Raw genomic sequence first — 26,614 nt, forward strand, 5'->3', positions numbered from 1 at the left:
GTGGCTAATGGCTGCAATCCCAGCACTTTGAGGGGTTGAGTCATTCTCAGATCACTTGAGGTCAGGAGTTTGAGACCAGCCTGACCATAATGGTGAAACCCCATCTCCACTAAAAATACAAAAATTAAGGCCGGGCGCAGTGGTTCATGCCTGTAATCCCAGCACTTTGGGAGGCCGAGGCGGGCGGATCACCTGAGGTTGGGAGTTCGAGACCAGCCTGACCAACATGGAGAAACCCTGTCTCTACTGAAAAATACAAAATTAGCCAGGTGTGGTGGCACATGCCTGTAATCCCAGCTACTCTGGAGGCTGAGGCAGGAGAATCGCTTGAACCCGGAGGTGGAGGTTGCCATGAGCCAAGATCACGCCATTGCACTCCAGCCTGGGCAAAGAGAGCGAAATTCCATCTCAACAAAAAACCACAAAAAACAAAAAAGCCAGGTATGGTGGTGCGTACCTGTAATCCTACTACTCAGGAGGCTGAGGTACGAGACTCACTTGAACCTGGGAGGCAGAGGTTGCAGTGGGCCGAGATCACACCACTGCACTCCAGCCTAAGCAACAGAGCAAGACTGTCTCAAAACAAACAAACAATCAAACAAAACAAAACAAAACAAAGATAATTCACTGACATAACTCAGTTTTTTTGTTTTTTTGTTTTTTTTTGAGATGGAGTCTTACTCTGTCACCCAGGCTGGACTACAGTGGTGCCATCTTGGCTCACTGCAACCTCTGCCTCCTGGGTTCAAGCAGTTCTCCTGCCTCAGCCTTAAAAGTAGTGCCTGCCACTACGCCCAGCTAATTTTTTGTATTTTTAGTAGAGATAGGGTTTTGCCACGTTGGCCAGGCTGGTCTCAAACTCCTGACTTCATCATTCACCTACCTCGGCCTCCCAAAGTGCTGGGATTACAGGTGTGAGCCACTGTACCCGGCCGGCTCAGATTTTTAAAAATATAAAAGATCTTTCGATTTCTGTCGCCCAGCCGCCATTTCTCCTTCCTAGAGGCGTCTAGTGTTACCTGTTTCTTAGGTCTATTCTTGAGCCCTTTAAACAAAATATATATATCTGGTGTCCTTCCTAGAGTTTTTGATGCAGTTAGGTCTGGGATGGGTTTGGAAAACTTGTGTGTGTATGTGTGTGTGTGTGTGTGTGTGTGTGTGTGTGTGGTGTATATATAAAAAATAGAGATGGGGTCTTGCTATGTTGCGTAGGCTGGTCTTGAACTCCTGGACTCAAGCAATCCTCCTGCCTCAGCCTCCCAAATTGCTGGTATTACAGGTATAAACCACTGCCCCCAGCTTCCTCTGTCATTTGTTTTTTTTTTAGAGACAGAGCCTCCCTTTGTTGTCCATGGTGATCATGAAGTCCTGGGCTCAACTGATCCCCCTGCCTTGGCCTCCCAAACTGTTGGGATTTCAGGTGTAAGCCACTGTGCCCAGCCCTCCCTTGTTATTTTTTGATGGGAAAAAAACTGGAAGCATTCTGAATTCTTTGTGAGGTGTGTTTCACTGTGGCTGAAGCCTGGAGACCGGTGGAACTGGTTTATTTTAGGGGAGGCAGTGAGGCTTGGGGAGGTCACAATTGCTGACTTCTGAGTCTAAGGAAGATGGTACAGGGTCATTTAAGATCTTTGAAGTCCAGAGACACATTTACTTTTGGAGGCCCCACCCCAGGTCACATGAAGCATATTAAAATGCATCTATACCCACAGTTAAATAGAATTTATATCTAACGACGTAACAGTCACATTGCCATTGCCTATTTGGCAAATGTTACATTTTGCAGACAGTTAACATTTATTGTGATTGTGCCATTTTTATTTTTCGGAGTCAATCTTTTCTGTCTTCTTGTTGGTTATTTTTTAGCTTGCAAACATTTTGTTAGACCTTGGCACTTTGCCACAGTGCCTGGTGGATGGAGCGGTGTGGGGTGTGCCAAGGCCAGTGGGTGGCACTTTAAGAGAGCCTGTGTTGGTTCAACAGAAGGAGCTTTCTAACCATGAGGGAGCTGCCTCTACCAGAAGAACTTCCTGTTCCTGGAAATAATTTTATTTCAGGCCAACTAACATCTACTTAGCACCTGGTGCATGCCAGGCCCTGTCCCACCATCAGAAATGCTGCAGAAAGAATTACTGTCCTCAATAGGAAGCAGGAAATGTGGTCTCTGGAGTCCCTTCCAGTCTAGTGATTTCATAGGTATGGGGGCATTGTCTAGCAGCTTGCTAGTCAAAGTGTGACTCCTGGGGCAGCAGCAGCAGCAGGATCAGTCAGGAGCTTGTTATAAATGTGAATCTCAGGCTTCACTCAGACCTACTAAATCAGAATCTGCATTTTTACAAGATCCTCCATAATCATGTGCATATGACAGTTTGAGAAACAGTACTCTCATTCCCAGACAAACTTTGTTGATCTTACCAGCAATGCCAGTCCTGGGCTGAACACAGCTATAAGTTTAAGGGCTTATTTGTAATTTAGGGAGGAGCCATTGCCTTAATATTAACTGATAACCACCAGTGCATCTCCCACGGACAACTCAAAGCCCCAACAGAGCCCGCTGAAGGCTCAGCCAGGGACCTATATTCTGGGGTCTAGGGTCCGTGTAGGGAAGGGGCCTACTGAGGGCTCACTGCCAGTCTCAAGGCACCCTCTGTGTTTGCAGCACCCCATTCTCTCCTGCACAAGAAGTCTCCTCGACTGTCCTGGGGTTAGCATAGGGCAGTCCATGGCATTCTTTGATCTGTAGGCCAAGGGCAGTTGCTGCTGTGAGAGGTCTGTCATTGTGGGAGGGCAGAGCAGTGGGCACATAGAACCTGGGCAGGGTGGAATCCTGAATTTCTGTTCTACATTTTACATGCCATACTTGCAAGATGGAATGCCAGTCATAGTCACTTCCTCCCTAGACATCTGTTAACTGCCCTACTGTGTGCCCGGCACTTGGCAAACATCATCTGATTGATCTGCGCAACTGATCTCCCTAAAGTGGGATGGCAGCTGAGGCTCACGTGGGTGAGGTGACTCGCTCAGGCCGCACAGGGGCCTGGACTGCAGGCCTGATTTGAAAATGCCCAGATGTGGAGCCTGGAAGGGCTCAAGGTGGTCAGAGGCAAGCAACGGGGAAGTTATAGATCAAGCAGGAACGTGAGCATGTGGCAGCCCAGCACTGGCCCTCAAAGAGTTTGCGGTCCTCAGAGTGTTAGGCAAATGCCCATGTGACTGAAATAGGGTGGAAGAACTCAGAAGGTGGAGCCTTGGCTGCTGGGTGGCCACAAAGTTGCCAAAGAGCTGTGATCTCCCTCTCAGGGAACCCCGTGAAGGGCCCCGTGATGAAGAGAATTCTCCTGGGCCTTAGCCGGGGCCTCCTGTCTGCAAGGCCTAGGCAAGGCTCCCCACTTGTATGCTTTCTAGTGGTTTCCGTTTTTTTCTTTATTATTATTTGAGACAGGGTCTCACTCTGCTGCCCAGGCTGGAGTGCAGTGGCACGGGATCATAGCTCATTGCAGCCTTGACCTCCTGGGCTCAAGTGATCCTTCCACCTCACCCTCCTGAGTGGCTGGGACTACAGGCACACGCCACCATGTCCGGCTAATTTTTGTATTTTTTGTAGAGACAGGGTTTTTCCATACTGCCCAAGCTGGTCTCAAACTCTCCTGGGCTCAAGCAATCCTCCGGCCTTGGCCTCCAAATGTGCTGGGATTACAGGCATGAGCCACCATGGCTGACTGTTTCTGGCTATTACTCTTAATAGCTTAGCTGATTCTTTTAGATTATTTTAGTATCTCTCTCTCTCTCTTTTTTTGAGATGGAGTTTTGCTCTTGTTGCCCAGGCTGGAGTGCAATGGCACAATCTCGGCTCACTGCAACTTCTGCCTCCCAGGTTCAAGCGATTCTCCTGCTTCATCCTTCTGAGTAGCTGGGATTACAGGCATGAGCCACCACGCCCAGCTAATTTTGTATTTTTAGTAGAGATGGGGTTTCTCCATGTTGGTCAGGCTGGTCTCGAACTCCCGATCTCAGGTGACCTACCCATCTCAGCCTCCCAAAGTGCTGGGATTACAGGCGTGAGCCACCACACATGGCCTATTTTGTATATCTTATCGTTCTGATTTGTATTGTTCCCAATTATTTTTCCTTACTAAATGGTTTCATTTTCTCGTTTACCCTTTCAAATCTTTCAAGTTTTCTGGTTTCCTTTCACATATCCTTAATTATCTGTTTTTATTATATTTTCCTTTAATTAAAAACACTGGCCAGGCACAGTGGCTCACGCCTATAATCTTTGGGAGGCTGAGGTGGAAGGATCACTCAAGCCCAGGAATTGGAGACCAGCCTGGGTAACATAGCTAGATCCCGTCTCTATAAAATATCAATTAGCTGGACATGGTGGCATGTGCCTGTAGTCTCAGTTACTCAGGAGGCTGAGGCAAGAGGGTCACCTGAGCCCAGGAGGGTGAGGCTGCAGTGAACCATGATCTTGCCACTGCACTCTAGCCTGGATGACAGAGTGAGACCTTGTCTCAAAACAAACAAACAAACAAAAGTCATTTTTTCTGACTAGAAAATTTTGTAGTAATCTATTTTTATTTCTAATGTTTGAAAAATATAGGAAAAGGTAAAAAACAAATTAAAATATAGGGATAACAACCACTGTTGTTTTATTCCATTCTCTTCGATTACTTTTTTCTTTCTTTTTTTTTTTTTTGAGACGGAATCTCGCTCTGTCGCTCAGGCTGAAGTGCAGTGGCGTGATGCTAGCTCACTGCAAGCTCCGCCTCCCGGGTTCATGCCATTCTCCTGCCTCAGCGTCCCAAGAAGCTGGGACTACAGGTGCCCACCACCTCACCTGGCTAATTTTTTGTATTTTTAGTAGAGACAGGGTTTTACTGTGTTAGCCAGGATGGTCTCGACCTCCTGACCTTGTGATCCGCTCGCCTCGGCCTCCCAAAGTGCTGGGATTACAGGAGTGAGCCACTGTGCCCAGCTGACTATTTTTTTCTACACATAAACACAGACATCACTTTAACACCTTGTCTGCAATATGTTGTAAATAGTTTTCTGTGATTCGATGTTTGTAGAAAAAACTTTTGTTTGTTTCTTTTTGAGAGAGTCTCGCTCAGTCACCTAGACTGGAGTGCAGCAGTGCAATCTCTGCTCACTTCAACCTCTGCCTCCCAGATTCAAGTGAATCTTGTGCCCCAGCCACCCAAGTACCTGGGACTACAGGTGTGTGCCACCACACCTGGCTAATTTTTGTATTTGTAGTAGAGACAGAGTTTCGCCATGTTGGCCAGGCTGGTCTTGAACTCCTGACCTCAAGTGATCTGCCCACCTCAGCCTTCCAAAGTGCTGGGATTATAGGCGTGAGCCACTGCACCTGGCCGGAAAAAAAAATTATTTATTTATTTATTTGTTTGTTTATTTATTTTGAGATGGAGTCTCACACTGTCTCCCGGGCTGGAGTGCAATGGCACCATCTCAGCTCACATGATTCTCCTGCCTCAGCCTCCGGAGTAGCTGGGATTACAGCACACACCACTACACCCAGCTAATTTTTTGTATTTTTAGTAGAGGCGGAGTTTCACCATGTTGGCCAGGCTGGTCTTGAACTTCTGACCTCATGATCCCCCTTGGCCTCCCAAGGTGCTAGGATTACAGGCGTGAGCCACCACACCCGGCCAAAAACTTTATTTTAAAAAATAAAGTTGCGTGTGTTTTCTATGGAAACTGCAAACAATACTGATGGGCGTACAGCAAACAGGGAAAATATTTCCTCCATCACACACACACCTGGTTCCTGGGAAAATAAGCCCCAAAGTAACTAACCACTATGAACTAGAGTCTATCCTCCAAATCCACAGATTCTGTATCCATGGATTCAGCTAACAGTGGATCAAAAATATTCGGATCAGAGCACTTTGCAAGGCAAAAGCGGCAGATCGCTTGAGACCAGGAGTTTGAGACCAACCTGGGCAACATAATGGGAACCCATCTTCACAAAAAATACAAAAAATTAGCCAGGTGTGGTGGTGTGTGCCTGTAGTCCCATCTACTTGGGAGGCTAAGGTGGGAGGATCGCTTGAGTCTGGGAGGTTGAGTCTGTGTTGAACTGTAACTGTGCCACTGCACTCCAGCCTGGGTGATAGAATGAGACCCTGTCTCAAAAAAAAAACCTATATAGATATATATACAGTTATATATAGTTATATAACTAAATATAACCATATATAATTATATATGTACTTCAGAAAAAAGAAAAACAATATAATTTTTAAAATGTAAAAATACAGTATAACAACTATTTACATAACATTTACATTGTATTAGATATAAGTAATCTAGAGATTATTCAAATTATATGGCAGGATGTGCATAGGTTATATGCAAATAAGGGACTTGAGTATCTGAGAAAGAGGATTTTGGTATCCATGGAGGTCCTGAACCAATTCCCCGAGGACACTGAGGGACGGCTGACTGTATGTAGCATATATCCTTCTAGACCGAAAATGTATTTTCATGTATGTTTTAAACACTAATTATATTAGACACATTGTTCTACCTTTTGCTTTTTCACTTAACAACACATGATGAGCATCTTTCTGGTTTTTTGTTATTGTTTTTTCGTTTTCTTACTATATGATGAGCATCTTTCCATGTTGGCCCTGTGCAGGATGGAGGTGGAGTTTCGAAGGGACCACAGCTAGGATGAGGCTTTGGCCCTGAGCCATGCAACCTTGGAAGGCTGCCCTTGCCAGTCTCCAGAAAGGTTCCCATAGGAGTCCATGCACGTGGATCAGCAACCAGATGAGGATCAAAGCACAATTCATTTCATTATTAGCTGAGCAAATGCCTCACACCAGAGAGGCCTGGATTTGAGAACCAGCACAAAATGTGCCCCCTCCTGACACTTCCATCTCGTTTCGGTTCCATTTGACTGCAGTTAGTGCACAGGAGGCCGGCCGGCTGGCGTGTTAGAAAGTGGTTTCTTCAGGCCGGATGTGGTGGCTTACGCCTGTAATCCCAGCACTTTGGGAGGCCAAGGCAGGCAGATGGAGTTTGAGACCAGTCTGGGCAACATGGAGAAATCCCGTCTCTACTAAAAATAGAAAAATTTGCCAGGCGTGGTGGTGGAGGCCTATTGTCCCAGCTGCTCGGGAGGCTGAGGCAGGAGGCTCACCTGAGTCTGAGGCACAGAGGAGGTTGCAGTGAGCCTGGATTGCACCACACTACTGCACTCCAGCCTGCAGCCTGGGCCACAGAGCAAGACCTTGTCTCAGGAAAAAAAAAAAAAGGTGCTTTCTCCAGTTTCCTGGTTCTCCGTAGAAGTGCTAGGGCAGCCAGCCAGTCCATGGGGTGGAACTCTGCCTGGGAAGGGGTTTTCTGAGACTCTTTGATTGCATTGTAATGATGATAACAACTAACTTAAATAGTTATGTGCCAGGCACAGTTCTAAGTATGCTTAGAATATACTCATAAGAGCTCTGGACGGCAGATACTTTCATAATAGCATTTTAGTACAATAGTGTGGAACAGAGGAGAAAATGGAAACGCAGAGTGGTTAAGTAACTTGTCAGAGCCATGTTCTGTAGTCCCAGCTACTCAAGAGGCTAAGGTGGGAGGATCACTTGAGGCCAGGAGTTTGAGGTTGTAGTGTGCTATGATTGCACCTATGCAGAGCTACTGTGCTCCTTCCTGGGCAACATAAAGGGGATCCTGTCTCAAAAATTAAAAATTTAAAAAAAAAAATTGAAAAGAACAAAGGTCACACAGCTAACTAGCAAACGTGGAACCTGGATCTGAACCTAGGCAGTTTAAAAATCTGTTCTTTGTGTTTTTGTTGTTACTGTGGTTGAAACAGGGTCTTGCTCTGTCGCCTAAGCTGAAGGGCAAAGATGTAATCACAGCTCACTACAGCCTCGACCACAGGAGCCCAAGCAATCGTCCCACCTCAACCGCCTAAGCAGCTGGGATTACAGGAATGTGCCACCATGCCTGGCTAATTATTGTATTTTTTGTAGAAATGGGGTCTTGCTATGTTGCCCAGATTAGTCTTGAACTCCTGGCCTCAAGCTGTCCTCCCACCTTAGCCTCCCATAGTGCTGAGTTTACAGATGTAAGCCACCGCACCAGGCCTGTAGTGTCTTTTATTATAAAGTGATGACTGGGCATTGCCTGTTGCAGTCGCGCTGCGACCACGCGTACATGCATTTTCATTTTTCTTCTCGGTGAGGAGGTCCTGGGCAGTCTGAGCTTGCAGGCCTGGCCATGTCTAACAGAGCCTCCCCTCTGGACTCCGGGATAGAAGCTGGATTGCAGCACTGAGTCTGGGCTAAGCCTGGGAATCTGGCTAGCCTCAAGGTAAGGGAACTTGCAGCTGATCAGCAGTTCCCAGTGTGAAGGGAGGTGAGGCAAGGCCAGGCTTGCCCCAAGGCAGCCTGGGAGCTGCTGGAACAACAGGGCGAACAGGGCAGGGTAGCCTAGGGAACATCGGGCACGGGGCGTGTCCAACACAGTGACCCCGCCCGCTGCCAAACAGGACCCAATTAACGCTTAGCAACTCCTTCTCCTCCAGGCTTAGAGCATGTGGGAGGAAGGGGCAGAGAGGCCCTCCCGACAGGTAGAAGGGCGTGCACCAGTAATGCGTTCTTTTAAATTACTGCACGTCGCTCAGTCGGAAGGGTTAACCTACTCATGAACATTTAAGTTTCCTTCCCTGCCCTTTAAAAAATATTAGCAAAGCTGCTGGGAGTCAGCCCTCCTACCCTCGACAAAGCTTTCCCTATTTCTAAGTCTTCATTTATGTCCTTCAGTAAAGTTGTATCGTTTTTGTCATATAGGCAGGCCACAGTTTTTGTTAAATTTATCCTAGGTATTTTACAACAGTTATTATTGTAAACTTTTTGCATGCACATATATTTATATTTTTATATTGTCAAATCTGTTACTTTGTGCCTGCCAACTTTGTTACCAGGCTTAGAAAGGGCTTCTCCACTCCAAGATTATGGAACTATTTGCTTATATTTTCTTTTAAAACTTTCATGTTTTTACTTAAAATACATACAAGTTTTTTGTTTGCTTTTAAGGAATGTGGGGGCTTTTCTTAGCATCTGGTATGAGATGGAGCTCAACTTTCTCTTCCAAATGGTTAGCCAATTGAACCAACAAAATGTATCGAACTACCCATCTTTTCTCCATTGATTCAAAATCCCCCCTTTATCACACATCAAATTCTTTTTCTTTTTTTTTTTTTTTTGAGACGGAGTCTTGCTCTGTCGCCCAGGCTGGAGTACAGTGGCCGGATCTCAGCTCACTGCAAGCTCCGCCTCCCGGGTTTATGCCATTCTCCTGCCTCAGCCTCCCGAGTATCTGGGACTACAGGCGCCCGCCACCTCGCCCGGCTAGTTTTTTGTATTTTTTAGTAGAGATGGGGTTTCACCGTGTTAGCCAGGATGGTCTCGATCTCCTGACCTCGTGATCCGCCCGTCTCGGCCTCCCAAAGTGCTGGGATTACAGGCTTGAGCCACCGCGCCCGGCCACACATCAAATTCTTATATCTATTGAATCTCTTTCTCAGTTTTCTATTCTGTTCTATCGATCTGTTGGCTTATTCCTGGGTCGATACTGCAGAATGACTTTATTTCTTATTAGAAAAGCAATAAAGGCTTATTACAGAAAGATCAGAAATATATAGACACTAAAAAAACAAACAAAAACACTCGTGCTTGCATCCAGGGATTACTCCATTTTACCTGGATGTTTATCACTCCAGATCATTTAATTTATATAAATGTATAGAAATAAGTACATTCATAGAGTAAAATTGAGATCACACCATATAAATGGTTTTGTAAACTTTTTTCATTTCATGATACTTCAGGAATATGTTTCCTTGCCAGCAAATAGTCTTCTTTTTAAAACTTCTCAATTGTAAGATATAACATGCATACAGAAAAGTACACAAAATAAACACATTTAGTTCAATGATTTATCACAAAGCAAACACCCATATAACCACTACTCAAGTCGAGAAGGACAACATTGTCAGCACCCTGGAAGCCCATCCTCTGTGCTCTGTGCTCTCTCTCTTTTTTCTCATTTTGTTTTATTTATTTATTTATTTAGTTTTTTGAGACAGGGTCTCACTCTGTTGTCGAGGCCGGAGTACAGTGGCATGATTGTGGCTCACTGCAGCCTCAACCTCCCAGGCTCAAGTGATCCTCCCACCTCAGCCTCTCAAGTAGCTGGGACTACAGGTGTGTGCCACCACACCTGGCTAATTTATATATATATATTTTGTAGAGACGGGGATCTCACCATGTTGCCCAGGCTGGTCTTGAACTCCTGGGCTCAAGCAATTCTCCCACCTTGGCCTCCCAAAGTGCTAGGATTACAGGTGTGAGCCACCACACCTGGCTTTGTCTATATCTCTTGGTGTACATATGTAAATGCTTCTACTGGTTGTGTACCTGGGAGTGGAATAGCCAGGTTATAAGGTTTGCCTATGTTCAGTTTTCATAGATACCAAAAATAGTTTTCTAAAATGATTGTATCCTTCTACCAGCTGTGTAAGAGAATTCCAGTTGTTAATTCTTGATATTGTCAAGAATTTTAATTTTAGCCATTCTGATGATGTCTTATTGTGGTTTTATCTTATTTTTTATGCATAGGTAAAATACTTTTTGTTTAAAAAGATGGCTCCCCCCACCAATTTTAAACTTTTTTTTTTCCCCTTCCCAAATTACCTAATGACTTGATAGCCTGATGCCTAATAAACAAAATCCAAGGTGGCTGTGTGGATTTCTACTTGGTAGCCTCAATACCGTTCGTGCAACCCAGCATTCACACATGTGTAATGAGTTTATTCAAAAGTAGTCTGTTCTGGCCTGGGCATGTAGCTCACACCTGTAATCCCAGCACTTTGGGGGGCTGAGGCAGGCAGATTACAAGGTCAAGAGATCGAGACCATCCTGGCCAACATGGTGAAACCCTGTCTCTACTAAAAATAATAAAATTAACCGAACATAGTGGCATGTGCCTGTAGTCCCAGCCACTTGGGAGGCTGAGGCAGGAGAATTGCTTGAACCTGGGAGGCAGAGGTTGCAGGAAGCTAAGATCGCGTCACTACACTCCAGCCTGGCCACGGACTAAGAATCTGTCTAAAAAATAAAAAAGTCTGTTCTGTTTCTTCCTCTTTTGTGATGGGGGCTCAGAACTAGGGGTCCGGGCCATGTGGTCTGCAATCCAGAGGAACCCCTTTCCTACCCTCCCACCCCAGAGCTAGGTCTTCTGTCTTTTGTTAATTTTTCTTGTTGCTGACACTTGTTTAATTTTGTTTTTGTACAGATGGGGTCTCCTGATGTTGCCCAGGCTGGTTTCGAACTCCTGGACTCAAGAGATCCTCCCACCTTGGCCTCTTAAACTGCTGGGATTAGAAACATGAACCACCTTGCCTAGCTTGGCCCCTGTTTAAGGCTGCCTGAAGGGCTAAGGCCTGTGGAGCCTTTTTGCGTGACTGCTGGGGGACAGATTTACAGAGATCTGTGAGTCTATTCTGATCTTGTTCTGTTTGGTCAGGAGCAGGAGCCAGTGTGTTTTCACTGATTGGGTGGAACCCGGAACCCCCAGGGTCTTTTAAGTTGTTTTCATCTGATTCTTGGTTCTTTTGGGAAGAGGCAAGCTGATTGAAGTTTCCTTCTACCTTGGGATGCAGCGGTGCATTGAGCTGAGTTTCAAAAGATGACGGCGGCTGCATTACTCCTAAAAGTCCACCCACCTTTACATGGAGAATCTTCCTGGTAACAGCTCCATAGCAGAGTCCTGTAGCAGTGCACATCCACCACTGTCCCTGATACATTCCTGCTCTGCTGGAGCTGCACATCTGGACGCTGACATCTGCAATTTTGAGGGGCTTCTAGTGCTCTCACGATCACCACATTCACAAGTCCAAATTGGTCTCCCCCGACATACTTAAGACAAACCCCTGGAAGCCAGGCCTCTGTCCCAGAATTCTGGATCTACCATGATTTTACAAACTAAGTATCAGGAGGTATTGACTCTGCTTCTCCTTTGGTGACAACTTCAACAAAGGACATAGAGGGCACACTGATGTTTGGGCTATCAGAGTCACAATAGGCACCAACTGCTGCTTGTAGGTTCCAGTTGGTCGTGTCCAGGAAGAAGGTGCCCTCAGCAGAGTTGAGCTGGAAGCCACGCAGCCTCTGGAACTCAGAGATGAGCACGTCCTTGTTGGTGGTGCCCAAGCAGCCAAACTTCTGCACCAGCCCTAGGTCCAGGCCCACTCAGCCGCTCACTCACGCTCGTACTCTCTGCTTCCCCAGCACCACCACGCAGCCTCTGGCTTCTTATTGTGGCTTTTAGTACATATGTGGCTTAGTACACATTTCCATCACCACTGTCAATATTGAGTACTTTTCACTTGCTTATTGACCATTTAGAGATTCTCATTTTGCAATACAGTTGATGCTCTGAACCCACAGATCCAACCAACTGCAGATTGGAAATATTCAGAAAAAATAAAAATGACAATACAACAATAAAAAATAATACAAATAAAAACAATACAGTATAACAACTATTTACATAGCATTTACATTGTACTAGGTATTATAAGTAATCTAGAGATAATTTCATGTATGTGGGAGGATGTGTGTAGGTTATATGCAAATACTATATCATTTTATATAAGGGACTTGAGCGTCTGTGGATTTTGACACCCAACGGGTCCTGGAACCAATCCCTGGCAGATATCAAGGAATGATTGTACTTATTCAAGTCTTTTTTTTTTTTTTTTTTTTTGAGACGGAGTCTCGCTCTGTCGCCCAGGCTGGAGTGCAGTGGCCGGATCTCGGCTCACTGTAAGCTCCGCCTCCCGGGTTCACGCCATTCTCCTGCCTCAGCCTCCCGAGTAGCTGGGACTACAGGCGCCCGCCACCTCGCCCGGCTAGTTTTTTGTATTTTTTAGTAGAGATGGGGTTTCACCGTGTTAGCCAGGATGGTCTTGATCTCCTGACCTCGTGATCCACCCGTCTCGGCCTCCCAAAGTGCTGGGATTACAGGCTTGAGCCACCACGCCCGGCCTATTCAAGTCTTTTTTTTTCCTTTTGATATGAGGTTGTCTTTATGTTTTCTTATTAACATTTAAATTTCTTTATTTTTTGGCTGGGCACAGTGGCTCACACCTGTAATCCCAGCACTTTGGGAGGCCGAGGCGGGTGGATCATCTGAGGTCAGGAGTTCGAGATCAGCCTGACCAATATGGTGAAACCCTGTCTCTACTAAAAATATGAAAATTAGCCAGGCATGGTGGCAGTCGCCTGTAATCCCAGCTACTCTGGAGGCTGAGGCAGGAGGATTGCTTGAACCTGGGAGGCAGAGGTTGCAGTGAGCCAAGACTCCACCACTGCACTCCAGCCTGGGTGACAGAGTGAGACTCCATCTCAAATAAATAAATAAATAAATAAAGTTCTTTATTTTTATTTTTTATTATTGTTTTTTGAGATAGAGTCTCACTCTGCCAGCCAGTCTGGAGTGCGGTGGTGCAATCATGGCTCACAGCAGCCTTGACCTCTTAGGTTCAAGCAATCCTCCCACCTCAGCCTCCCAAGTACTACATGTACACCACCACACCTGGCTAATTTTTGTATTTTTTGTAAAGACAGGGTCTTGCCATGTGGCCTAGGCTTGAAGTTCTTTATGTTTTCTGAATATGCATTCTGTTTTGATTATAGGTGTTGCAAATATCTTCTCCTATTCTGTGGTTTGCTTTCGTACTCATTTTAAAACAGCCTTATTAAGATATCATTCACATGCCATGCAATTCACTCATGTAAGTATACAACTCAGTGGCTTTCAGTATATTCACTGTTACGTAACCATTACCATGATCAATTTTAGAATGTTTTCATCACCTCCAAAACAAACCCCACACTCCTTAATCATCACCCACCCCCGAACCACCCATTACTTCCAGGCCTAGGCAAACACGAGTCTACTTTCTGGCTCTATAGATTTGCCTATTTTATTTCATTTTATTTTATTTCATAGACAAGGTCTCCCTCTGTCACCAGGCTGGAGTGCAGTGGCATGATCATGGCTCACGGCAGTCTCCTGGGCTCAAGTGATCCTCTCACCCGAGCCTCCCAAGAAGCTGGGACTACAGGTGTGCACCACCATACTCAGTTAATTTTTTTTTTTTTAATTTTTGCAGAGGTGGGGTCTCTCAATGTTGCTCAGGCTGGCCTCAAACTCCTGGCCTCAAGTGATCCTCCTGCCTTGGCATCCCAAAGTGCTAGGATTATAAGCATGAGCCACGGCTCCAGCCTCTTTCCAGCTCCTCATTAGGACACACACTGTTACTGTAAACCTTATGAGCCTTGGAAAGACAGTTTTTTTGGGAAGTGGGGAGGGAAGGTGTATCCATAGCAATCATGGGGATTGTTATGTCATGGGGAGTATGTGCTCTTCATTTCACTAAGTACTATCAGCCTTCTCTCCAGACGGCTGCACCACTTTGCACTTACACCAGCAGGACCTGAGGCTCTCCACCATATTTGCCAGAACTTGATAGCATATGACTTCTGATTTTAGTGAAGTGGTATCTGTTGTTTTGATTTGCATTGTTCTCATTACTGGTGAGATGAAACCTCCCTTCATATCCTCACTAGCCAGGTATGTTTCCCCTTCAGTGAGTTGTCTATGAAATCCTTTGCCCATTTAAAAACTGAGTTTTCTGGCCAGGAGCAGTGGCTCACACCTGTAATCCTCGCACTTTGGGAGGCTGAGACAGGTGGATCATCTGAGGTCAGGAGTTCGAAACCAGCCTGGCCAACATGATGAAACCCTGTCTCAACTAAAAATACAAAAAATTAGCCAGGCGTGGTGGCGGGCACTTGTAATCCCAGCTACTAGGGAGGTTGAGGCAGGAGAATTGCTAAACCCAGGAGGCAGACGTTGCAGTGAGCTGAGACTGCACCACTGCACTTTAGCCTGGGCAACAGAGTGAGACTCTGTCTCAAAAAAAAAAAAAAAAAATTGGGTTTCCTTTTCTTCTCTTGCTGATTTGCAGGAGTTCTTGAATGTTCCAGCTATGACTCTCTTCTTGGCTTTGCACAAGTTTCTCCCAGGCTGTCACTAGTCTGCTTGCCCTGTCTATGGGGCACTCTATTGAACTAGAGTGTTTTCAATGCTTAAATCTATTGATTTTTTTAAAAAATGCCCTTCTGCATTTAAAAAAAATCTTGTTTAAGAGATCCTCCCTACCCCCAAGGTTGTAATAGTGAGCAACTATGTTTTCTCCTAGTAATTTTGACCCCGGAACCTTTCTTCATATTCTCTGGACCCCAGGGTCTGTCATTAGCAAACTCCCCTGCATCTCCAGCCCTTGCTTTGGATACTCCCTTCACCTTCACCTTCTTGCTCTAAAAGAACCCCAAGTCTCCCTGTGGGCGCGGCTCCTGTGGCAGTCCTCTCAAATGGCTGCGGCCTTTTCTGTCATGCCCTTGAACCCAGGACTACTGACTGCACTCTACAGTACCTTGAGGTCAATTAGGAAAAGGTGTCTCTTCTGGTTGGCTGACTCCCAAGCACAACGGCGATGAGGGGAACATGGACTGTATTTCTGGCCCTCTCTCTGGGGCCCCCTGTGAAGGGTACATCCCTGACTGTGTACCCACCTGTGCCTCTGGTCTGAGGACTGGGTTAGACACCCTACTTCCCTCCACACAGGGTTCCCTCCACTCCCCCACCACCCAACACACACACACACACACACACACACACACACACACACACACACACCCTGCTCATCTGAAACACATAAGATCAAGGCCAGGCTCGGTGGCTCATGCCTGTAATCCCAGCACTTTGGGAGGCCAAGGTGGGCTGATCACCTGAGGTCAGGAGTTCGAGACCAGCCTGGCCAACATGGTGAAACCCTGTCTCTACTAAAAATGCAAAAATTAGCCGGGCGTAGTGGTGGGCGCCTGTAATCCCAGCTACTCGGGAGGCTGAGGCAGGAGAATCCCTTGAACCCAGGAGGCTTAGGTTGCAGTGAGCTGAGATTGTGCCACTGCACTCCAACCTGGGCAACAGAGTGAAATTCTGTCTCCAAAAAAAAAAAAAAAAAGGATCAGGCTAACTACTCATTTCCTCTTCTTATTACCATCTACCATCCTCAAAGTACCCTTACTCATTGAAATATTTAGCACCTCCTGTTTCTATCTCTCTCTTTCTCCCTCCCACTTCTCCAGTGTTAATCTTGGTGATTTCACTTCCCATGTAGATAAAACATTCAACATGCTGGCTTCTTAGTTCTTTGCCTTTTTTACTTCCAAGGATTTCTCCCTCCGCTTCCACTTTAACCATTTTCTCCTGTGGTTTTTATCCCAGTCCTTGTCATCTTTTCCTTAAAAGACTTTTTTAGGCTCTGCACTCTCTGTAAAACTCATATTGTATTATAAATTTATATTAAAAATTATAGGCCTATACAATTTTCTGCTTAAACTTTCTGGGTAAGATTTTAAAGAATAATATTTCTTGAATTACTATTGATAATAATATTAATGTATTATATTTTAATATTTATTTAATTTTATTTTTTTAAAATCACATGCTTTGGGGATTTTGAAGAAAAACAATACTGAATTTAAAAATTTATCTGTTTATCCAAAGACTTGTGAATAATTGAGGTTCAACAGAATATTATCTGTGATAAAAAATAAATAATTTAATAGATAAATTAAATGTGTACTTTAAACTTTTAAAAAAATGCATCCATATCTAGGTATAAAACCTAAAAAGCAAAGGGAAAATTTTGTCCATATCTCAAAAGTGTATATTTTTATATATTCCAACCTGTTTTACTCATATAAAACTCCATCTACCAATAGGCATTTTCTCCTATGTTTCCCTAATGGTATATTAAGACTTTTATTTTTTCCTTTTAAAATAACTAGTATTGTGTTAAATGATGCTAACAATGAAAAGGATCTAGACCTAGACACTGTAAATCAGTTCCAAGATATTTGAGCCTAAAAGAAAAGGAAAAAGAATTTATGGCTACTGCGCAATCCCTACATGAACTCTATTTTTGTCTAATTGTAAAATACACTGATTCTTTCTCGAACTCAAAATGTTATTAGTTACTAGTAAAATAAGTAATGTATTATAGGTTTGGATCTTTTTTTTTTTTTTTTTTTTTTTTTTTGAGACGGAGTCTCCCTCTGTCGCCCAGGCTGGAGTGCAGTGGCCGGATCTCAGCTCACTGCAAGCTCCGCCTCCCGGGTTTACGCCATTCTCCTGCCTCAGCCTCCCGAGTAGCTGGGACTACAGGCGCCCGCCACCTCGCCTGGCTAGTTTTTTGTATTTTTTAGTGGAGACGGGGTTTCACCGTGTTAGCCAGGATGGTCTTGATCTCCTGACCTTGTGATCCGCCCGTCTCGGCCTCCCAAAGTGCTGGGATTACAGGCTTGAGCCACCGCGCCCGGCCTAGGTTTGGATCTTATAATTTTGCCATGTGAAAGTGTAATTGTGTTTTAAAATTAAGGTTGTTAAAGCGCTAAATAAGATAATAATTTAATATACTTTGCTATAACAATCTCTCTTATACATATGTGTGTACATGTCTGTTTGTTTTATATCTATAGAAAGAACTAACTTTACATTTTTATTTCTAATTTTTGGAACCTTTTATTTTTAAATTTATGTCATAAACCACATTCATTTACAAAGTTTCACATCCCATGTTACGTATGTGTGATTGTGTACACATAGAAGAGGTGTACAGGAATAAGTGGAGCAGGACTAAAAAGAAACAACAAACAATGAACAGAAAAGCTCTGATAGTTCAGAAGTGGGGGAAAGATGAATGTGAAGTTTATTCAGTTTTTAATTGAGAAGGAGTCTCACTCTGTCACCCAGGGCTGGCATGCAGTGGTGCAATCTCAGCTCACTACAACCTCCACCTCCCAGGTTCAAGTGATTCTATTGCCTCTGCCTCCCGAGTAGCTGGGATTACAGGCATGAGCCACTGCACCCAGCCTGATATGGTTTGGCTGTGTCTCCACCCAGTTCACATCTTGAATTGTAACTCCCACAATTCCCACGTATTGTGGGAGGAACCTGGTGGGAGGTAATTGAATCATGGGGGCAGGTCTTTCCCGTGCTATTCTCGTGATAGTGAATAGGTCTCATGAGATCTGATGGTTTTAAAAATGGGAGTTTCCCTGCACAAACTCTCTCTTTGCCTGCTGCCATCCACGTAAGACGTGACTTGCTTTTCCTTGCCTTCTGCCATAATTGTGAGACTTCCCCAGCCACATGGAACTGTAAATCCACTAAACCTCTTTCTTTTATAAATTGCCCAATCCCAGGTATGCCTGTATCAGCAGCGTGAAAACAGACTAATACACAGCCCAACAAGAATTCTTACGTTTGAATCTTGCACATTTAACCAACATTGAACCAGAGAGAGGCTGATCCAAACTCATCCACGACTCTTGTACAGTATGGCCCATGTTTTCCACCGTGTCATAAAGGAGATAGGTAAAGGAGATTTCTTTTCAGGTTAGCAACTAGACTTGTCTGCCAAGTAAGGACTAGTAGCCAAAAACTTCTTCCAAGTATAAATTGTAGGTTATTGGAACACTATCACCTTCAAACTGAAAATAAACTCAAGCACTTGGATCAAGCTACGCAAGTGTTTCCTCAGTAGAATCAGGAATTATTACAAATACCTAGCACCAAGTAGAGATATGCATTAGAAGGCTACCCAGGACAGTTATAATATTACATTTCATTATGAACTCACCAGTTCTGTTATCAGGGATGCTATTATGTTTTATTTCAGGATAAAACAAACAAGTAACTACAGTTATAATCAAGAATTTTAGTTAAGTCTTTATAAAAGGACTTTATGAAAGCAAAAGGATAACACAATTAGACCCTGTCAACAAAAGACTTTTGAAAGATTTCCATCCCCCAGTTGGGATGCATTTGTCCTTTGATGGTATCAGGTCCACAAACTTCACTGGTCACATTATAAAGAGAATCTGCATCAGCAGGACTTTCAGAATACAAAGTAGGATTTTGATAAATAAACAGAACACATCTTTCACAGGAGCCTAATTTGGATGGTCAGATGCTTTTTTGCTCAGTCAACAAAAAGATGGAATCCTCCTTTGGCAGGGTCAGTTGAACCCCTTAGATATTCTCTGTAGATATTTATTAAATATAACCAGTTTAATTGATCTACTGAGCACACTCTTTCATGTGGTTTTGAGCATACTAAAAGGTTTTGTTTGAATAAATTGATTACATTTGAATATAATCACTATATTCGCAAGAGTCTTAAACCAGTCTGTGAGAACCCTGAGAGACACAATGTTCCTTAAAACAACACTGCAAATGTATTCACTATACGTGTTTTTTCTAATGCTAAAAAATGGAAGAATTTGGAAACCACAAATAATAAAATGATTACGTATAGGAGAGGAAGGAGACAGGATGGAATGGATGGGGTAGAAGCTATACTTCCTGGAATATACCTTGTTTTGTACATTTAACTCTAGAATTATGTGAATGTTTAACATAAGAGTAAAACAAACTGAAATCAACATGTATTGGTAATTTGTGTCTTTCTTTCTTTTTTCTTGATCAGTCTATCTAGAGGTTTATCAATTTTATTGATCTTTTCAGAGAACCAGCTTTTGGCATCATTGATTTTTCTCTAATGTTTGTTTGTTTCTTATTTTATTGATTTCCTCTCTTATCGTATTTCCTCCCCTCTACTTTGCATTGAATTTGGCCTTCTTTTTCTAGTTACTTAAGATGGAAAGTTAATTTTAAAAATTTCTTCTTTTCTAATGCTAATATTTGCACATCTATGAATTTCCCTCTAAGAATAGTGAGTCCCTGTGTGTGTGTGTGCATGCTTGCTTGTGTGTGAGTGTGTGTGTGTGTGTTTGATGAGTTGTTTTTGGTTTTGGGTTTTTCTTTTTTCTTTTTCTTTTCTTTTTTTGAGACCAGGTCTGGCTCTCTTGCTTAGGCTGGAGTGCAGTGGTACAATCTCTGCTCACTATAACATCTGCCTCCTGGCCAGGCGTGGTGGCTCAAGCCTGTAATCCCAGCACTTTGGGAGGCCGAGACAGGCGGATCACAAGGTCAGGAGATCAAGACCATCCTGGCTAACCCAGTGAAACCCCGTCTCTACTAAAAAATACAAAAAACTAGCCAGGCGAGGTGGCGGGCGCCTGTAGTCCCAGCTACTCGGGAGCTGAGGCAGGAGAATGGCGTGAATCCGGGAGGCGGAGCTTGCAGTGAGCTGAGATCCGGCCACTGCACTCCAGCCTAGGCGACAGAGCGAGACTCCATCTCAAAAAGAAAAAAAAAAAAAAAATCTGCCTCCTGGGCTCAAGGCATCCTTTCTTCTCAGCCCTCCAGGTAGCTGAGACTACAGGGGCACGCCACCACACCCGGCTAATTTTTGTAGAGATGGGTTTCACCATGTTGCCCAGGCTGGTCTCGAACTCTTGAGCTCAAGCGATCCTCCCACCTCAGCCTCCCAAAGTGCTGGGATGACAGGTGTGAGCCACTGCACCCGGCCTGTGTTTTGTTTTTAAATTACAAATTCAATTTCTTTAACAGATACACCAATATTCAGATTGCCTATTTCTTCTCAATCCCTTTGGTAATGTGTTTTTATTACATGACTTTTCAAAGAATGCCAGGGTATTTAAAGAGGTCTGTTTATTCTGGATTCCTAGAACTCAAACATCCCTTAGCTCTCAGGAACCTTGGGATAGTTAGGCTTATAGCTCTCTGATAGTGGTTCTTTGCCTGCCTTCCATATCTGAAAATAACGCATGTACATAGCTTTAAGGGCCTGCTTCTCCCAGGGCCTCTCAGTGGGCAAAGCTAAGGAATAAAGTGTATCTCTCTCTCTATATGCATGTCTATGTTCATTTTTATGTCTGTATTGAAAACCATGATTCACATAACACCTCCAGTTCCAATCCAACCCCACAACATACACTGTAGCTTTCCCCTTTCCGTATTTGTAACTGCCTTCTCTGACAGTGAGAAACTAGGCTCTGTTGTCTTTGACATATTACATGATTTGATCAATTGCCTTATACGTAACCAGCCTCTGACTACTGCCGCCTCCCTCCCTGCCCCCATGTGGATGCCTTCCTCTGTCTCCCCACATGAAACTCTCCTCTCCCCTCACCTCATGCCAGATTGTACTTGGCAGTCCCTTCACCCTATTTAGACTCCAATGCCCCCCCATCAAGCTGTCCCCAGTGGGTACATCTCCTCACCCTGCTCATGCTCTCACTTTCCTTATACACCGTCTCACTTTTGTGGACTCTCAGCCCACGTGGGCTCTGATTCCCCAAGCCAAGCTGCCCCTCCATGGGCTCCCTGCTCTGCCTGTCCAGGTGTCAGCACTGATTTTTCTGAAAGGGGAAGGCTGTTATAATGTTTGATACGATTGGGTGTTAGGTTTCTTCCACTATATTTTTCAATTCATTATTTCCAATTAGTAGTAATTTTTGTATCTTAATCTTGTATCCAATGATATTGACAAACTCATGTTACTAGTTTTGGTATCTTTTTCTTTTTTGAGATGCAGTCTCACTCTGTCTCCCAGGCTAGAGTGCAGTGGTATGATCTTGGCTCATGGCAACCTTCGCTTCCTGGGTTCAAGCAATTTTCCTGCATCAGCCACCCAACTAATTGGGATGACAGGCGTATGCCACCATGCCTGGCTAATTTTCGATTTATTTATGTATGTATGTATGTATTTATTTATTTGAGACAGAGTCTTCCTCTGTGGCCCAGGCTGGGGTGCGGTGGCACGATCTCGGCTCACTGCAACCTCTGCCTCCCAGGTTCAAGTGATTTTCCTGCCTCAGCCTCCTGAGTAGCTGGGATTATAGGCATGTGCCACCACAGGCAGGCTAATTTTTGTATTTTTAGTAGAGATGGGGTTTCACCATATTGGTCAGGCTGGTCTTGAACTCCTGATGTCAAGTGATCTGCCTGCCTCAGCCTCCCAAAGGGTTGGGATTATAGGTGTGAGCCACTGTGCCCAGCCTAATTTTGGCATTTTCAGTAGAGACAGGGTTTCGCCATGTTGGCCAGGCTGGTCTCGAACTCCTGACCTCAAGTGATCGTCCTGCCTTGGCCTCCCAAAGTGCTGGAATTACACACATGAGCCACCTCACCCAGTGGTATATTTTCTTTCTATTACATTTTATTGGTGGCTGCTGGTGGTATACAGAAAACTATTCGTTTTTTCTTTTAATAGAGACGGGGGTCTTGCCATGTTGCCCAGGCTGGTCTTGAACTCCTGGGCTCAGGCAATTCTCTGGCCTTGGCCTCCCAAAGTGCTGGGATTACAGGCATGAGCCACTGTGTCCAGCCTCTTTTTGATATTTCAGCAAAATGTTTATACCACAGAGCAGAGAAGAAGCAAAAAACCACAATGAGCAATGTGCATAGGTCCTGGCCCTATGTCAGGCATCTCAGGGAAACTGCCGTTAATGCATCTGGCCTGTGCACTTACATTTATGTCCTTTGTGGCCATGCTTGGGTGGGGGAATCTGGACATGTAGGGAAAAGATATATCACAGCTGAAGGGGGCTAGGAGGACATTTTTTTCCATGGGGACACTGAATAAACAATATGTTGTGTGCCTGCATTTTTGATTGTGACACACATGAGGGCAGGTGTGGAATTTTCCACTTGTAGTGTCATGTTGGTCCTTAAAAAGTTTCAAATTTTGGAGCATTTTAGATTTCCTATTTTCAGATTAGGGATGCTCGACTTATATTAAAAATGAATAGTGGGCCGGGCGCGGTGGCTCATACCTGTAATCCCAGCACTTTGGGAGGCCAAGGCAGGTGGATCACCTGAGGTCAGGAGTTCAAGACCAGTCTGACAAATACAGTGAAACCCATCTCTACTAAAAATACAAAAATCAGCTGGGTGTGGTGGCAGTGTGGTCCCCCCATACCAGAGAGCAGGGAACTGATCTAATTCCTTGCTGTATTTCCAGCAGCTAGGAGAAGGGACAGTTACGCGCTCATAAATATGTTAAAATGAATTAATGGAGCAACAATTGGCATGGGCCTTGAAGGATAAGAATACACTAGACAAAGTAAAAGAGGAACAAACCGGCTGGGTGCGGTGGCTCACACCTGCAATCCCAGCACTTTGGGAGGCTGAGGCGGGCAGATCACAAGGTCAGGAGTTCAAGACCAGCCTGGTCAAGATGGTGAAACCCCGTTCCTATTAAAACTACAAAAATTAGCTGGGCATGGTGGCAGATGCCTGTAATCCCAGCTACTAGGCAGAATTGCTTGAACCCAGGGGGCGGAGGTTGCAGTGAGCCAAAATCGTGCCACTATACTTTACCCTGGGTAACAGAGTGAGACTCCATCTCAAAAAAAAAAAAAAAGAAAAGAAAAAGAAATATCAAAGGCCGGGCGCGGTGGCTCACGCCTGTAATCCCAGCACTTTGGGAGGCCGAGGCAGGCGGATCACAAGGTCAGGAGATCGAGACCACGGTGAAACCCTGTCTCTACTAAAAATACAAAAAATTAGCCAGGCGCAGTGGCGGGTGCTTGTAGTCCCAGCTACTCAGGAGGCTGAGGCAGGAGAATGGCGTGAACCCGGGAGGCGGAGCTTGCAGTGAGCCGAGATCGCACCACTGCACTCCAGCCTGGGCGACAGAGCGAGACTCTGTCTCAAAAAAAAAAAAAAAAAAAAAAAGAAATATCAAAAAGACTTGCAGATCTCCCTGTGGGTAACAGTAATAAGAAAAAGAGGATAGGCCAGGCGCAGTGGCTCATGTCTGTAATCCCAGAACTTTGGGAGGCTGAGACGGATGGATCGCCTGAGGTCAGGAGTTTGAGACCATCTTGGTCAACATAGCGAAACCCTGTCTCTACTAAAAATAAAACATTAGCCGGGCGTAGTGGTGGGCGCCTGTAGTCCCAGCTACTTGGGAGGCTGAGGCAGAAGAATCGCTTGAACCAGGGAGGTGGAGGTTCCAGTAAGCCGAGATTGCACCATTGTACTCCAGCCTGGACAACAAGAGTGAAACTCTGTCTCAGAAAAAAAAAAAAAAGAGGAAAATAAAAGAAAAAGAGGATGTATTTATATTTATCTATAGCACAAAAAGTCAAGCTGTTGGAGGAACTGTGCAGCAGTGTGTGTGAAATATCTTCCAGAAGAGTGTGGTCTTGGAATGACCACCATATAGGACCTGAAGAAACAGAAGGATAAACTGTTGAAGTTTTATGCTAAAAGTGATGAACACAGGTTAATGAAAAATTTTAAAAACACTGCATAAAGCTAAAAATGAAGATCTGAATCATGTATTAAAAGAATGGCTCTGTCACTGTCACAGTGAACACAGGCCATTTCATGACATGCCGACCATAAACAAGCAAAAATCTATCATGATTGGCTGGGCGCGGTGGCTCATACCTGTAATCCCAGCACTTTGGGAGGCAGAGGTGGGCGGATCACTTGAGGTCAGGAGTTTGAGACCAGCATGGCCAACATGGTGAAACCCTGTCTCTACTAAAAACAAAACAAAACAAAACAAAACAAAAAAACCCCATCTCTACTAAAAATATAAAAAGGTTGCTGGTACTACAGGTGCACTCCTGTAGTCCTAGCTACTCAGGAGGGTGAGACAGGAGAATGTCTTGAACCCAGGAGGCAAAGGTTACAGTGAACTGAGATCTGCCACTGCACTCCAGCCTGGGTGACACAGCAAGACTCCATCTCAAAAAAAACCAAAAAAACAAAAAACACAAATCTATCACGATCAACTGAAAATTGAAGGGAACTATGCATATTCAACAGGCTGGTTCTAGAAATTTAAGGAAAGACACGACATCATGTATTTAAGGATTTGTGATGATAAAGCATTTGCTGATCACAAAGCAGTGGAGAAATTTATTGATGAGTTCATCAAGGAAATCACTGATGAAAATCTGTGCTTGGCACAGTGACTCATGCCTATAATTCCAGCACTTTGGGAAACTGGGGGTGGGGGGATACAGATTGCCTGAGCTCAGGAGTTTGAGACCAGCCTGGCAAACATGGTGAAACCCTGCCTCTAAAAAAATACAAAAAAATTAACTGGACATGGTGGCGCACACCTGTAGTCCCAGATACTTGGGGAGCTGAGGTGGGAGGATCGCTTGAGCCTGGGAGGTTGAGACTGCAGCAGTGAGCTGAGACGGTGCTGCTGCACTCCAGCCTAGGCGACAGAGCAAGACTGCAAAAAATAAATAGAAAAAAGAAAGAAAGAAAGAATATAAAAAGAAAATCTGACACCACAACAAATGTATAATGCTCATGAAACATCATTGTTTTGGCATATTACACCAGAAAGACAATGACTACAGCAAATGAGGCAGCCTTTACAGAAATTAAGGATGTCAAGGACAGAATAGCTGTGTTGGAATGTGCTAATGCAGCAGGCATGCATAAGTGTAAACTTGCTGTGAGAAGCAAAAGCTTGTATCCTAATTGTTTTAAAGGAGTGAATTTTTTTTTTTTTTTTGAGATAGGGTCTTGCTCTGTCACCTAAACTGGAGTACAGTGGCACAGTCTCAGCTCACTGCAACCTCCACTTCTCGGGTTCAAGCGATTCTCTCACCTCAGCCTCCCTAGTAGCTGGGACTATAGGCCCACGCCATCAGGCCTAGTTAATTTTTTTGTGTGTGTATTTTTGGTAGAGATGGGGTTTCACCATGTTGGCCAGGCTGGTCTCGAATTCCTGACCTCAAGTGATCCACCCCGCTTGGCCTCCCAAAGTGCTGGGATTGCAGGCATGAGCCACCTCGCCCAGCCAAAGGAGTGAATTTCTTACCAGTCCATTATGATGCTAACAAAAAGGCGTGGAAAGCTAGGCATAGCTGCACATGCACGTAGTCTCAGCTACTTGAGAGGCTGAGGTGGGAAAATCGCTTGAGCCCAACTCAAACCCAGCGTAGGCAACATACTGAGACCCTTTCCCTTAAAAAACAGTAACAACAAGAGGCATGACTCACCAAAGACATATTTTGTGACTGGTTTCACAAACATTTTGTACCAATGGCTAGCGCTTATTGCAGGGAAGCTGGACTAGATGATGATTGCAAGATTTTGTTATTCCTTGACAGCTGTTCTGCTCATCCTCCAGCTGAAGTTCTTATCAAAAATAGTGTTTATCAGCCGGGCATGGTGGCTCATATGAAAAAAATATTTTTTGTATTTTTTTGTAATCCCAGCACTTTGGGAGACCAAAGTGGGTGGATCACCTGAGGTCAGGAGTCCGAGGCCAGCCTGGCCAACATGGTGAAACCCGTCTCTACTAAAAATACACACACTCACACACACAAATAGTGTTTATGCCGTGTACTTTCCCCCAAGTGTGATTTCATCAGTTCAGCCACGTGACCAGGATATCCTTAGATCAATGAAGAGTAATTATGAAAACACTTTCTTGAACAGCATGCTAGCAGCAGTGAACAGAGGCATGGATAAGGAAAGTTTTCAAAAGGAGTTTAGCAGGAAGGATGCCATATTGCCAGCACTT

General features: G+C 44.5%; 1 pseudogene; it reads right to left on the bottom strand.

Annotated features, from left to right (window-relative positions):
- Positions 1-11,126: 11,126 nt before the first annotated feature.
- LOC101002824 lies at positions 11,127-21,425 on the bottom strand (annotated as a pseudogene).
- Between the last annotated feature and the right edge of the window lie 5,189 nt (positions 21,426-26,614).

This window comes from Papio anubis, chromosome 7 (assembly GCF_008728515.1).
Source record: "Papio anubis isolate 15944 chromosome 7, Panubis1.0, whole genome shotgun sequence".
NCBI classification, from domain to species: domain Eukaryota; kingdom Metazoa; phylum Chordata; class Mammalia; order Primates; family Cercopithecidae; genus Papio; species Papio anubis.